Below are 12,672 nucleotides of genomic sequence, written 5' to 3' on the forward strand. Positions count from 1 at the left end.
CAATCTTTTCTTCTAAAAGCATTAGAAAGCTGGTAAAATGACTCTAGATGTCCGAGGTTTTAGATGTTAGAGTGACTCCAGAAGTTGTGACAAACAACAGCAGTTCCGTCGACCTAAGGAGAACTGCAGATTTGGCTCAAAACGTCACACATTACACGTAATCTTCACACAATCAGCTACAGTAATAACATTCGTGGGAGCAGCTTTAAATAGCATCTGCATTAATCTTTATTTCTGTATGATAAACGATCATTACCCCCGCTTCACACAGCAATCGCCAACAAGTGCCATGCTAAAGGGAACTGCTGTTAAAAATGACACGCACAGAGCGTGTGGGTCCTCATAGTCCAAATCTCTGTGGTGACGGGGTGATGACCATGACTTGTGTTTTGAATTCCAGCCCGACATGCTTCGCAGCAGCTCTTTCATGCCGCAGTTTTGCCTCTGAATGCCACGCTTAAGATAACACTGAGCAAATTTTAAGGTTTCACTCGGGGTGTTAGTGAGTTTGGAGACAAGACGGAGCAGGAGAGCCTGCGCTTCATGGCACACTAATGAAACTCAGTCGCACACTGAGGGGCAGAAAATAAAAGATCGCAGATAAACACACTCGAACAAATGCACTGAGAACAAGACGCATGCATGCATGCGCATTAACAGTAGCGCCAAAAACCTTCCCAACTTTTTTGCGTTATGATTAAATCTACGGGACGCAGATGACTCTTTCTTCTTTGAGGGGTTTATGATAATTACAAAGGACAAGGCCTTTTCTCCAAGTAGAATTTAAATGACTCTGCCAAGTATGAAGAGGGATTTTCTGAAGGCTCAAATAACTCTTGAGTCTGTTTATTCCCTATGTTTAAAAATAAAACTCCAACCATTTCTTTCGGCTTCATGTTTACTCTGTGGTATCTGAGCAAATGGACTAATATGAAGTATGTGATGAAATGAGATGTCAAAATGACAGCCCAGCCTGTTGTCACACAGCTTAACACTCAAGAAGCTGTGGTCAGGGAGCCATACATAACTGTTTATTTTTCTGCAGGTGTGTGTGTGTGTGTGTGTGTGTGTTGTTGCGTGCATGGGTGTTTGTGTATATGTAAGTGCATGATGGATACAGTGCTTGCAGCCTTATGTGTTTGGGTGTGTGTGCATTTGTACATGTATGTGTTGTAGTCCAAATGTGTGTGTGTGTGTGTGTGTGTGTGTGTGTGTGTGTGTGTGTGTGTGTGTGTGTGTGTGTGTGTGTGTGTGTGTGTGTGTGTGTGTGTGTGTGTGTTGCTGCAGCTCCTTCTGGGCTGGCTTGTGTTTATCTTGGCAGGATCCCAGACCTTCATCACTTCTCTGCTGATAGCTCCATTCCTCCATCCCTCTGTCCCTCCGGCTATTTACAAGTCTACCGCAGACTGCTTTTCCCTGCGTGCCAACATCCAATCCTTTTATCCTCTCCTCTCCTCTCCTCTCCTCTCCTCTCCTCTCCTCTCCTCTCCTCCTCTCCTCTCCTCTCCTCTCCTCTCCTCTCCTCTCCTCTCCTCTCCTCTCCTCTCCTCTCCTCTCCTCTCCTCTCCTCTCCTCTCCTCTCCTCTCCTCTCCTCTCCTCTCCTCTCCTCTCCATGCTGTTGTCATTTGCTCTGTCTCATATTTTTTGTGCCCCAGTGTCTCTGAAAAAACAAAACAAAACAAAAACAACTCCAAAACTTCCTTCTCTCACTCTCAGCCAAACAGATCAAATCACAGCCAAGTGTATGTCCCACTCCACCCTTTCCTCATTCTTTCCTTTGTGTTATTGCGTGTTCGTGTTTTCATTTGTCTTGCATTGTCTTGCACAGTTTTACAAATAAAAGTGATACCAGTTTGATAAAAGACCTGACAGTGTGACAGCGATCCAACTGAAACACAGACAGACTTCACCCATGACTCATTTAATTGTTTACACCTGTGCTCTTCTGACTGTCACATGTCAGAATGTCTTCTGTGAAATGGACCGTTGTGTGTGAAGAGATTTTAACAGACTATTTAAAATTACATTTCATGGGCTCCCTAATCTGCCACTGATGAGATTCACTGTTTGCATTTTACTTTGAAGTAATCAGGAAATTGTAGTGTGGTTTGACAGTCTTTGTGAACTTTTTAGGTGTTGAAGGGCGTCGTAGGACACTTGGTTGGTTTACTGCGATAAGGTTGTTTTGATGGAGCATGTCCTTTCACTGAAGTCACCTAATGTCATGATGGAACCAAACATGAAGCAACATTACATAAAATTACATAAAAAAAAAACCCAAAAAACTGCAAAGACACAAACTGACGCAAACTTGTGATGGACGACCAAATCTTCCAGCTTTGGTGACAAATGAGCTTGACTCGGCTAGCTTAAGGCAGCAGCAGCACCACATTATGAGGCTGGAAGGCTAACAGAGGTGTAATTGATATAACTTCTTATGACCATGTGGCATTTGGTTGGATTTAGTAACCAGAAATAGACTACTTTGTTAGGTTTACCCCCTAAAACTACTTGATTAGGTGTAAGCAAAAAAGAAATACAAAAATAAAATTTAAGTTTAGCCAAATTACTTTGTTAATGTTAGGAAAACATCACGGTTCGGATTAAAATGCTCCTATCAAAATGCAAAACACACCACTACATTTGCCACCTGAGACTTTGCATGCTCTTCTATTCACAACCACTAGAGGCTTAAGTGACTTGTGCCTGTTGGCTTCCTGTGGAGCATAGGGCCACAACCGCTAGAGGTCTTCTATATAATCTGTCTATCACTGCAATGAATAACAACTGCCTACTGAGTCAGCTAGAAGGTAGAGGAGCGCGGGGGGGAGACAACAAGTGATAATGGCTGTTAAGGAGCTCATAACATCAGAATCGAGTGGTTCATCACATTTCTTTCAAATCTTGGTATGCCTACAGCAATACCCACAAACCAAATATGACCCAAAACCACCTCAGAGGTGCTTTGCCCTTGTCAGCTCTTATTGACTGCTTGCTGACAGCATCCCAGCATCAAAGGGACTTTTACTGAAACTCATACACACACAGTTATAATTTTGCTAGTAGGCAAAGCTGTCTCATTCCCATGGATTTCCCTGGGAAGTTGCCCTAATTCTGTTGTGCTTGCGGTTTCTGCAAGGTATACTGCAGCATTCCTCCACCGTGTGTTCATCTAAACACAGCTAGTTAAAAAGGACGTGCAGCGGCTTAGGCTACACAGTTGTGGCGGGGCTCCTGTGGGTGGTTCCTATCTGACAGAGGGCTCAGAAAGTTTTGGGTTTCCTACGCATGTCAAGATAGGTTAGCTGTTCCCAGTGTTGGGCCACTCTGAGGCCCTGGTGGGCTATCAGTCACTCCCTTCTCTCTTTCCCTACATCCACGCCCACCTCCCACACATCACCTTGCCTGACGCACAGGCCGTCTTCTGGCTGTCGTCCTTAGTTTGGATGTCACTTTTCGACGTCTCTTAGGCCTTACATTCCCCTCCATCTTGCTCTTTGTTTTCCGCTAAGATCACGATGTGTCAAAATACAGTCCTCACATGTCATCTTTAATTTGCATTTGCATTAGAGAAGACTCCTGCTGTCATCTAACACTCTGCAGGTCCGTAGGTGTTGAGGACACATTGATTCATGTTTTGTTTTCCTAGAAACATCATCAGCTGCCCATGCAGTTTCTGACAAAACTACTCACAATGCTTTATCTGGTTAATTGGAGTTCAAATTTCTCCAAGCACAGGCAGAAAAGTTAAAAGTAAACGCCAGCTTCTCTGCAGGGTTATCTCTGAGACATCGTGAGGTAGCGAGAAAGAGACAGTCCAGTCTTATCCCACCTGTCCACATAAATAATCACACCACTTCCAGGTTTTCCTAGCTCGTTAGCATCTCGCACTACACAAGCTACAACACTGTTGCTTAATTGTGAATGCAGGCAGTTTGTGAGTCAAAACTAAAATAACTTTATGCAAAGGAAAAATAAACTGACAGGGATTTTTCCTGAGAGGAAACCTTTAGTTTACTATATGACATGTTTCTTAATAGTGCTAAAGTGTTCAGTGTTCTTTAAATAAACAATGTGGAGTTTTGCATAGTGGGGCATGAAAGAATGCAGGAGTCTCACTGCCCCCTCGCACACATGTCAGCAATTTGGCTGCCTTGTGTATTTTGGATGTTGAAAAAAAAGAAGAAAAAAAAAAAAAAAGGAACATTTCAAAGTAAACGAAAGAAGGAAAGTCTTATCCGCCTGGCAGCTGCTCTCCGGACCAAATTGCTTTCAGCTGATGCGCTGCAGCTCAAACTTGCTTGGGTAATGTCAAGTGATGCATTGCAATACTGAGAAAACAACACAGACAAAAAATAAATAAGGAAAAGAAACGCTGGAAAGTTCCACTGCTTATTCAGGCATAGCCCAGAAACGGCCAACATGCAGACATGCTCATGAACAATTTAGCTTTCTGTGTTTAAATTTTTCTTTTTTAAAATTTCATTTGGATTTAGTGATCTCGAGTGAAACATTAGAAGTGCTGCGCCTCCCGAAAGCAATATTTTCCGGGAAAAAAAATGGATAAAAAAAAAGAGAGAGAAATTTTAATAAATATTTGAACAAGAGGAGACACAATTTTTCTTGGTGAATAAACAAATAAAACTTTGCCAGTGAACAATGACAAAGAAATCAAATATCAACTTAAGTACATTCAGTAATTAAATCGATAACTGTAGAAAAAAAATTAAATGTAGAAGTCAAAATGTTCATCTCAAACACACAATGAAGAACTGGACATAATGATGATGATAATATAATCGACTTCAAACGCAGTACATTACATTGTGTAACTCCATACTGGCATCTCTGCCTGCTTAACAAACAAAGACTGCATTCCAGCACAAACTAACAAATGGGCAAACAAATTAAAAGGAAAATTAAGCATTATGCAAGATGTGCTCTTTCTGCACGCTGGCATGTTTGCAAAGACGCGCAAATATTAAATCTTCCAGCACATCAATAAAACCTTCAAATCACAAATGCGCTGAACATACACACTGGATTTAGATCCTTTGCTCCCAAACAAAAACAAACACAAAAAGACACACACACACACAGACACACACACACACACACACATACACACACACACACACACACACACACACACACACACACACACACACACACACACACACACACACACGCACACAGGATGATATTTTTGAGGATTTTACAGCTGGAGATCATTGAATTTTCCATGATTAAGGTCATTTTTAGTGCAAGCTGGATTTTTGGCAGTTAACATCATATCTTTGAAGACTTTATTTTCTACTTTTTTAAGGAAGTGTGATATTTTTTCTATTTCTCTGTGTTAAAGTTCACTTTTCAGTCCAGTAATTTATTGGATACGTTTCTCAGTTTGCCTTTGGTGAAGTGTCGGAGTAATTCTTTTAAAAAAAGAATACTTTTGATGCGATTGTGTCAGAAAACGCAGGTATTAGACAAAGACTTTGGTGGTACCATTAAATATTACCCACTGTTAGAAAAGACATATAAAAATAGAGAGAATTCATTCATTTAATTCTAAGCTTTTGTTTTTATTTTTTTGCCCTTGTTGCTACAAAATTCTGTTAAGTACAGTTTGTCTACTACAAGTGCTACACTTACTGTCTCACTGTTTTATCCATAATCGGAGCAAAGTGCACATTTCTGGCTCAGATTCTCAAAGGATTTATTTGCATTTATGACTGAGGGGAGCAATTCAGTGGCATACAAACAGAGACACAGAGTGGGTCTGGAGCTTGAGTCTATGAAAGGAAGATGCGGTCCGAGTCAGGAACAGTATTGGACAGTCCTCCCTACACCCTCTCCATCATGTGCTTCCACCGTGATGCACCACAGAAGGCCACAGACCTGCGGCCATCAAATTTTACAACTCTGACCCCTGAACTATTTTCACTTGCCATATCTTGAATACATTGTACATAGTATTGTTTAACTTTGGAGTATTTATTTTAAAATTTTATATTGCACCTTGAATGGAGTGCCTTAGTTTGACTTAGTTTTACATATAGGGTTCATTTTTTTTTAACTTTGTATTTTCTATCTTCCACATTGTTATTTTAATTGTCTGTAGAAAAAGCTGTTCTGATACCCATATGGGCTACCAAATATCCAGACTAATCTTTTTTTTTTTTTTTTTTTTAATATGTCTGTCAGGGGAAATACAACCTTGGATTCTAACCATTTTAAATTAGAGACACGAAAGACATGAAACATTAACAGTATCCGTGGATGTCTGGTTCATCTCAGTATTCTAGTCCTGACAAAATATTTCCCCCACTGAGAGTCACCACCTAAACAGATCCTTGACTTTTTGTGCAAATAACAAAACACTTTCTTAAAAAGAAAAAAACAAAGTTTTTGGAAACCTTGGTCTCAGTAAACCAAACCAAGCAGACTAGTCTAAGCTATGCTGTGTGACAAGAACACAGCAGGTTCACTTGCTCTCTCCCAGCCCCGGCTCTGTTTACATTCTCCTGGAAGGGGGATCTGGAAGTGTTTGGCTCAGCCCTGCGCTCACTGGGAACTATCAGACAATTCACATTTTAAACTATTTTGATATCAGCTCTGTAGAGAGTTGCTGTTTCCCTGAGAACACGACCTGCCTCTGGGCTCTGGGGCCTGCTACACCACCAGAAGAATAAACAGTAAGAGAGAGAGAGGGAGACAGAAGGCGGGGATAAAACAGAGAGGCTGATGGGAAGAGAGAGAACGATCAGTCTGGTGCTCACTGTGGATATATTTCTAAAGAAAAAAACCAAACAAATATTTTTAAAACCTATAATCTCATGGGTGGAGACACTCAAAAACCTGGCAATTGAGAGGATTAATCCAGTGTGAATAGACCATGTAGATACTGAGGATATTTAAAAAAAAAAAGAAAACAAAGAAATAGCATAATGGAAAACAAAGAGATCATATTAGTGTAGTGCTGCAGTGAGACTGAGGTTTTCTGTTGAGTAGCTGGTTCTTATGTTGAGGTTAAAGGTGATGGAGTTAGAGGGGAGACCTTAAGCCCGTGTTAATTAGGTAAGTAGTTGTGTTTTACTTTGCCTAAAGCAATTTGCGGATCTGTTTATGCGCACCTATGGCACAGGGAAAAAAAAAATAATAGTGTGTATTTACTTCCATTGCCAATCGTGTCAGTGGATAACTGTATTAAACTGCATTAAAGTTTATTTTACTGTTAGTCAAAGGTATATTCATTTTCTTTCATTTCTAATCTAATGAAAGGGCCAAAAAAAACCATTAGATGATTTACTGGTAACGCTGGGCGATCGCTGCTGAAGCGCCCGTACTTGCCCTCAATAGCGGCGAACAGCTGATTGAGACATGGCGTATCAGTCGGCTGATCAAAGGAACGTTGATCAGCTGGCTTTTTACTGTAACTCCATAACCGTTTGTCCTATCGAAAAAAATGCAAACGCTTCCTGAAAGCCCAGAAATCGCACGTCACAGCCATATAGGAGTATTACGGTATTTGTTGCCTGGAAGTCCGCGAACGGCGGCACTTTTGAAGTATGTGGTGCCGAGGCCGATGCATTCGGAGTAGCCAGGGCTGACCCAAGCCTCGAAGGGGACCTTAGCACTTCATTGTCGCCTGAGCTTGACCATTATTGATGCTGGAGGGTTGAAGTTGAATATTATCTTTTTTGGCTGCTTTGCTGTTTCAGCTCCATTTATAGATGCCCATTGAAAAACAGTGCATTTCAATATGATACACATGTCATATCCATGACATTGAGGAAGGTGTGCCATATCCAGTCTAGAGGGCATTTGACCTGCTTTTGGATACAGCTGGCAATCTTCCAGGTCATGCACAGTACACAGCCTCTATTGTGTATCAGTGAATCAGTTGTATTATACTGAACTATTGAAAACAAAAAAAATTTAAGACCTGATATTGAATTTGCTTTGAACAAGTAATCCAGTTTAATGGCTTTTGTTCTAAAACAATGGGCAAATGTGTCTTAAATACAACATATATGCTTTGAATGCCTTAAGCAAACTTACACGTGAACACTGTTAGGAAGTAAAATAACAAGTATTTGTTTTGTAGCCTCATACACAAATGACTGTAACTGATGGACCATCAAGGTCTCTTGGAGCACTGCCAATGCGCATGCCTGCCCAAACGACCGGAATGCAGGCTGACACACCTCAGTCAGCAGGTACTGTAGCTTACTCATTACATTAGAATTGTACTTTTTTTTTTAAGTGTTATAATAGTTTCTTCTTTCATTTAGGTGTTTGGCATGTTCAAAAAAAAAAAAAAAAAGATTCACGAAAAATCTAGGTGAGCTTGGGGGCCCCCTGGTGTCACCTATGCTTCGGGCCGCTCTGATAGTAGCTAAAGTTAGTTTATTACTCAACTGTTAATGTTAGAGTTGGATAAATTTTGTGGTCATCACCAATAACGACTCAGACCTCAGAGGATTAAGTACAGTTTTAAGTACTGGCACTTCATTTGAATATTTCCATATCTTGCCAATAGAAAATATATTTTTATGCTGAGTTTATCTTTTGATCTTTCAGAGAGAAATTGGCATAGAATAAATCATTGGCCACAAAAGTAAAGAGCAGCTATAACTGTGCCTAAACCAATTACAGCATTTAGGAACTGGATTTATAATATTGATCTCATAATACATAGCTTGATAGGTCCTTTTCAGCTGAATAATGCAACTTTAATTGCATTTAATACATTTTGATAGTGATGATGATGAGATTAAACTCTAACTTAAACTTTCCAGTATTGACTTCTTTAACTGTATGGTGTTGGTACCACAGCCAACAAGTCCCCACAGATGGCTGCCCCTCCCTGAGCCTGGTTCTGTCTGAAGTTTCTTGATGTTTAAAGGGGGTTCTTCCTTCCCACTGTCACCCAGTACTTGCTCATAGGAGGCTGTGTGAATGTTGGGGTTTCTTTCTAATGTTGTAGGGTCTTAACCTTGAAATATTAAGGAACTTGAGATGACTGTTGTGAATTAGAGCTATATAAATAAAATAATAGTTTTTATTACTATATTGATTATTATAAGTAACTCTTGAGGCTTTGAACATTTACATAGACTGTTATATGTTGATGAAATGCACGTGTTTTACTTAGTAAATGTGGTTTTGTACTATAATAGTTACAGTCGCTATTTCATTGTATAGATTTATTGTCTGCTAATTTCAGGAATAAATGAATGTGCAGCTGTATTATGTTGTCCCAGATGTTTAGACATTCTCCGCCTTACAGCACTTCATAAATAAAAGAAAAGAAAAAAGAATAACGAACCAGAAATCCAGGCAGAAACATTCTGTGTCAAAGTGCCTGTGTTTCCTTAAATGCGATTAAAACTGACACACACATTGTTAATTGTAAGTCAGCTGTGTGGCTCACATGTGTCACTTGTTTCCTTTGAAACTGTGATTTACAGTATTTGCTATAATTCCATTTGACAGACTGAACAAAAAACAAATACCACAAGCTGTTTTATAAAGTGTTTGCATTGGTTTTTTTTGCCTTTTGTCTTTTCCATTTCAGCACTTCAGAATAAGTAGGCCTACTTAAAACAACCTTCGAGCCAATCAGCAACCCCAATTTCCCCGCTTCAGGTTTGAATGACCTATTAGCCAAATGTGTTTATTCAGTGTTTAGTCACTATTACCCTCAGTATGATCCCTGCACTGAAGGGCTAATGGCTGAAAATTTCCCCCCAGCCTGACTTCAACGTAAAATAATTGATCGCATGTGAGCCCAACTGGCACGCGTTCCCTCTTGTTTTCCTAAAGAGGTGATATCATGCGGTCAGGCTGCTTGTTTGTCACCAAGATAGTGTGATTGTTTCCGGTGCTGCAGAAAGAAAGATGGGAGATGGATGAGAGGGCAATGTGGTTCTCAGTGACGATTTACTACTGCAGTAAATCACACATCAAATCATTTGGTGTTATCGTTTAAAGGCCAGCAAGCACAAAAAAAAACAAAAAAAACCTCTGGAACAAAGCCAGAGTTGGAAAATGATTTGTTTTGCAAGCTGTGTTTTAAATGCTCTGTCATTACATCGGCAGGAAATTGTCCTTCATCAAAAAACAAACTTAGCAGCCGAGTTTGTAGTTTATATCTTCTGAAGATAAAATTTCAGCTGCAGGGATTTATTGTTGCCCCCCCCAAACAGAACATTAGACAAAAAGTTAGTTAGTTATAGCTTCCCTTTTTAAAAGTGATTTTTGTTAGGACTGGCAATTATCTTTGTTCTCCGTCCAGCCGCACATCTTTTCAGTGACTCTATTGGTTAATATTTGGTCTAACCTTTTATACAGAGCTGTAATCATAAAGCAGGCCTGCTTTGGACTTTTGGTCAGTGTAAAATTAAATCAGAAATTGTGTGTTTTTGTGGTAAACCCCAGATATTCTGTAGATCTTTACATAATTTGTATGTGTTTGGATTTGCAATTATTTATTGTGTGCATCCCATGTAGTACAGCCCTAAGCTTGGTGTGTCTGTGGCCACAAAGTGAAGGGACATATATCTCCATGTGCTTTTGCTGCCAATTTGTGTTTGCCTATATGCTGGTTGGTGTATGTGTGTGTGTGTGTGTCCCCTATATGTTACATTTACCTAAACTGCTGCTCTCTCTTTTTCCTGCTTCATTTTGACAAATTTGTGCTTCCAGGAAGTCTCTGAGGTCAGAGCGGCATCTGTTGCTACTTAGGTCCATGATGCAGTCATGAGCGTGCGCGCGCACACACACACACACACACACACACACACACACACACACACACACACACACACACACACACACACACACACACACGCGCACACACACACACACACACACACACACACACACACACACACACACAGTGCAGGAGCTGTGCCGTATAGGTTGCAGAAGAGCTGGGAGCCAATCAGACATGAAGGTGTATTTAAGGTTCCTAGAGTGACTTTAAAGAAAACTCAAGTCTAGACCTTCAGGTAAGAAGGGAGGTGGGAGGTAGTGTGAGCTAAACCTTTAGAAATGATTTTAGCATTATAGCCTTTAAAATAATAGATGAGTCTTATACTTATTGCCTGTAATATTTAAAATGATGTAATAGGAGTGTCAGGGCACATGGCTGCTCTCTCTGAGAGTAGTTTAGTTTTTCTTCCCCCTGTTGCCAAGTGTTTGCTCACAGAGGATCATTGAATTTTATTTTTTATTTTTTTTTACATAATACTGTGCAGTCTCTACACTTACAATATAAAATACAATAACTTACAATATAAAACAATAAAAGCTGTTTGACTTTGTGGTCTTCTGTATTTGTCTGTTTCTTCTTTTTATATCAGATTACTGACGTGCAGACATTTGTGCATTTCTCTGACTTCACCGAGCAAACACTACAGCGTGATAACTGCACTGGCCACACTGGTCTGTCCTTGGCTGCCCACTGCATTAGCTCTTCACCTTCAGCTGTTTAACTCTGTCAGTTTTCATTCCCTTTCATTCATGTTTCTTTGCCCCAAACCATATTCATGACCAAACAAGGCCTGATCCCATCAAAATGATGCTTCGGCATACCTCAGTGAAAACCCTCTGATATTTCAGCAATGCCACAGTGGGAGAAGTACATAAGAAGATTAAGCCAATTTTGCTTTCATGGTTTCTGGAATGAGATCGAGAAGACACTGGGTAATGAGATGAGAGAAGGCAGACGTGTAGAAAAACTCTGCAAGAGGGAAGGGTTTCTTTTCTTGGTTTGGTCTGAAGCCACAGGAACCAGGCTTCACAGCCAAGTCCACGAGCAGAACCGAGGTAACCTCAGTGGGTTAAACAGAACCCAGAAGTGCAGATCGCGGACCTCGGTGTCTGTATGTACAGGGGTTGGGATTCCAGTTAAACCTCAAGTTTGTTTTTAGAGTTTTTGCAGTTCAAGAGAGGTACAGATTAAAACACACATTGTAGTAACAGAATCATGAGAATAAATGCAGTGCAAGGACATTCAATTCAAGGAGGATCTGTGAAGCTGATGTGATCATCCTGTACCTACCATCCATCCATCCATCCATCCATCCATCCATCCATCCATCCATCCATCCATCCATCAGGGTTTGCTTTTGGGAAATTGGTTATTTACTTTCTTGCTGGGTGTTAGAAGAGAAGAAACCACTCTCATATTTTTATGGTGGATGCTTCTACCTGGGTACCAGTTGACTATAAAGATGAGAAACAGGAAAAAAGAAAAGCTCATCTCTTTCCAACTTCCTTGCTCACTAAAAAAACTATAGAAGTAGCTGTGGTTTTGGGGGAGGATTACATGTTGGACTATCACTTGCATAGGCAGAGGATGTCTCATTTAGTATTTTTTTTTTGTGTTGATTGAAAGATTAGACATTCTTGCAGTGATGAGGGGGAGAGTTGCCATGGCAATTTCATCTGATCATGATAACTAACTGGAAAAATACATCGCCTCATCAAATGACACCTTAGGTTGCTGTGTCCGTACATCACTTTTGGTGTTAATACCATAGACTGTATATAAAAGATGGAAATAGCCACCATGATAGCACCCACTGATTTGTGAAATTCAGTTTTGGAGCCTCAAACAGACCAGTTCAAAATCCACTTGGTAAGTTCTGTTTCCCTAGATG

Source organism: Archocentrus centrarchus, chromosome 12 (assembly GCF_007364275.1).
Source record: "Archocentrus centrarchus isolate MPI-CPG fArcCen1 chromosome 12, fArcCen1, whole genome shotgun sequence".
NCBI classification, from domain to species: domain Eukaryota; kingdom Metazoa; phylum Chordata; class Actinopteri; order Cichliformes; family Cichlidae; genus Archocentrus; species Archocentrus centrarchus.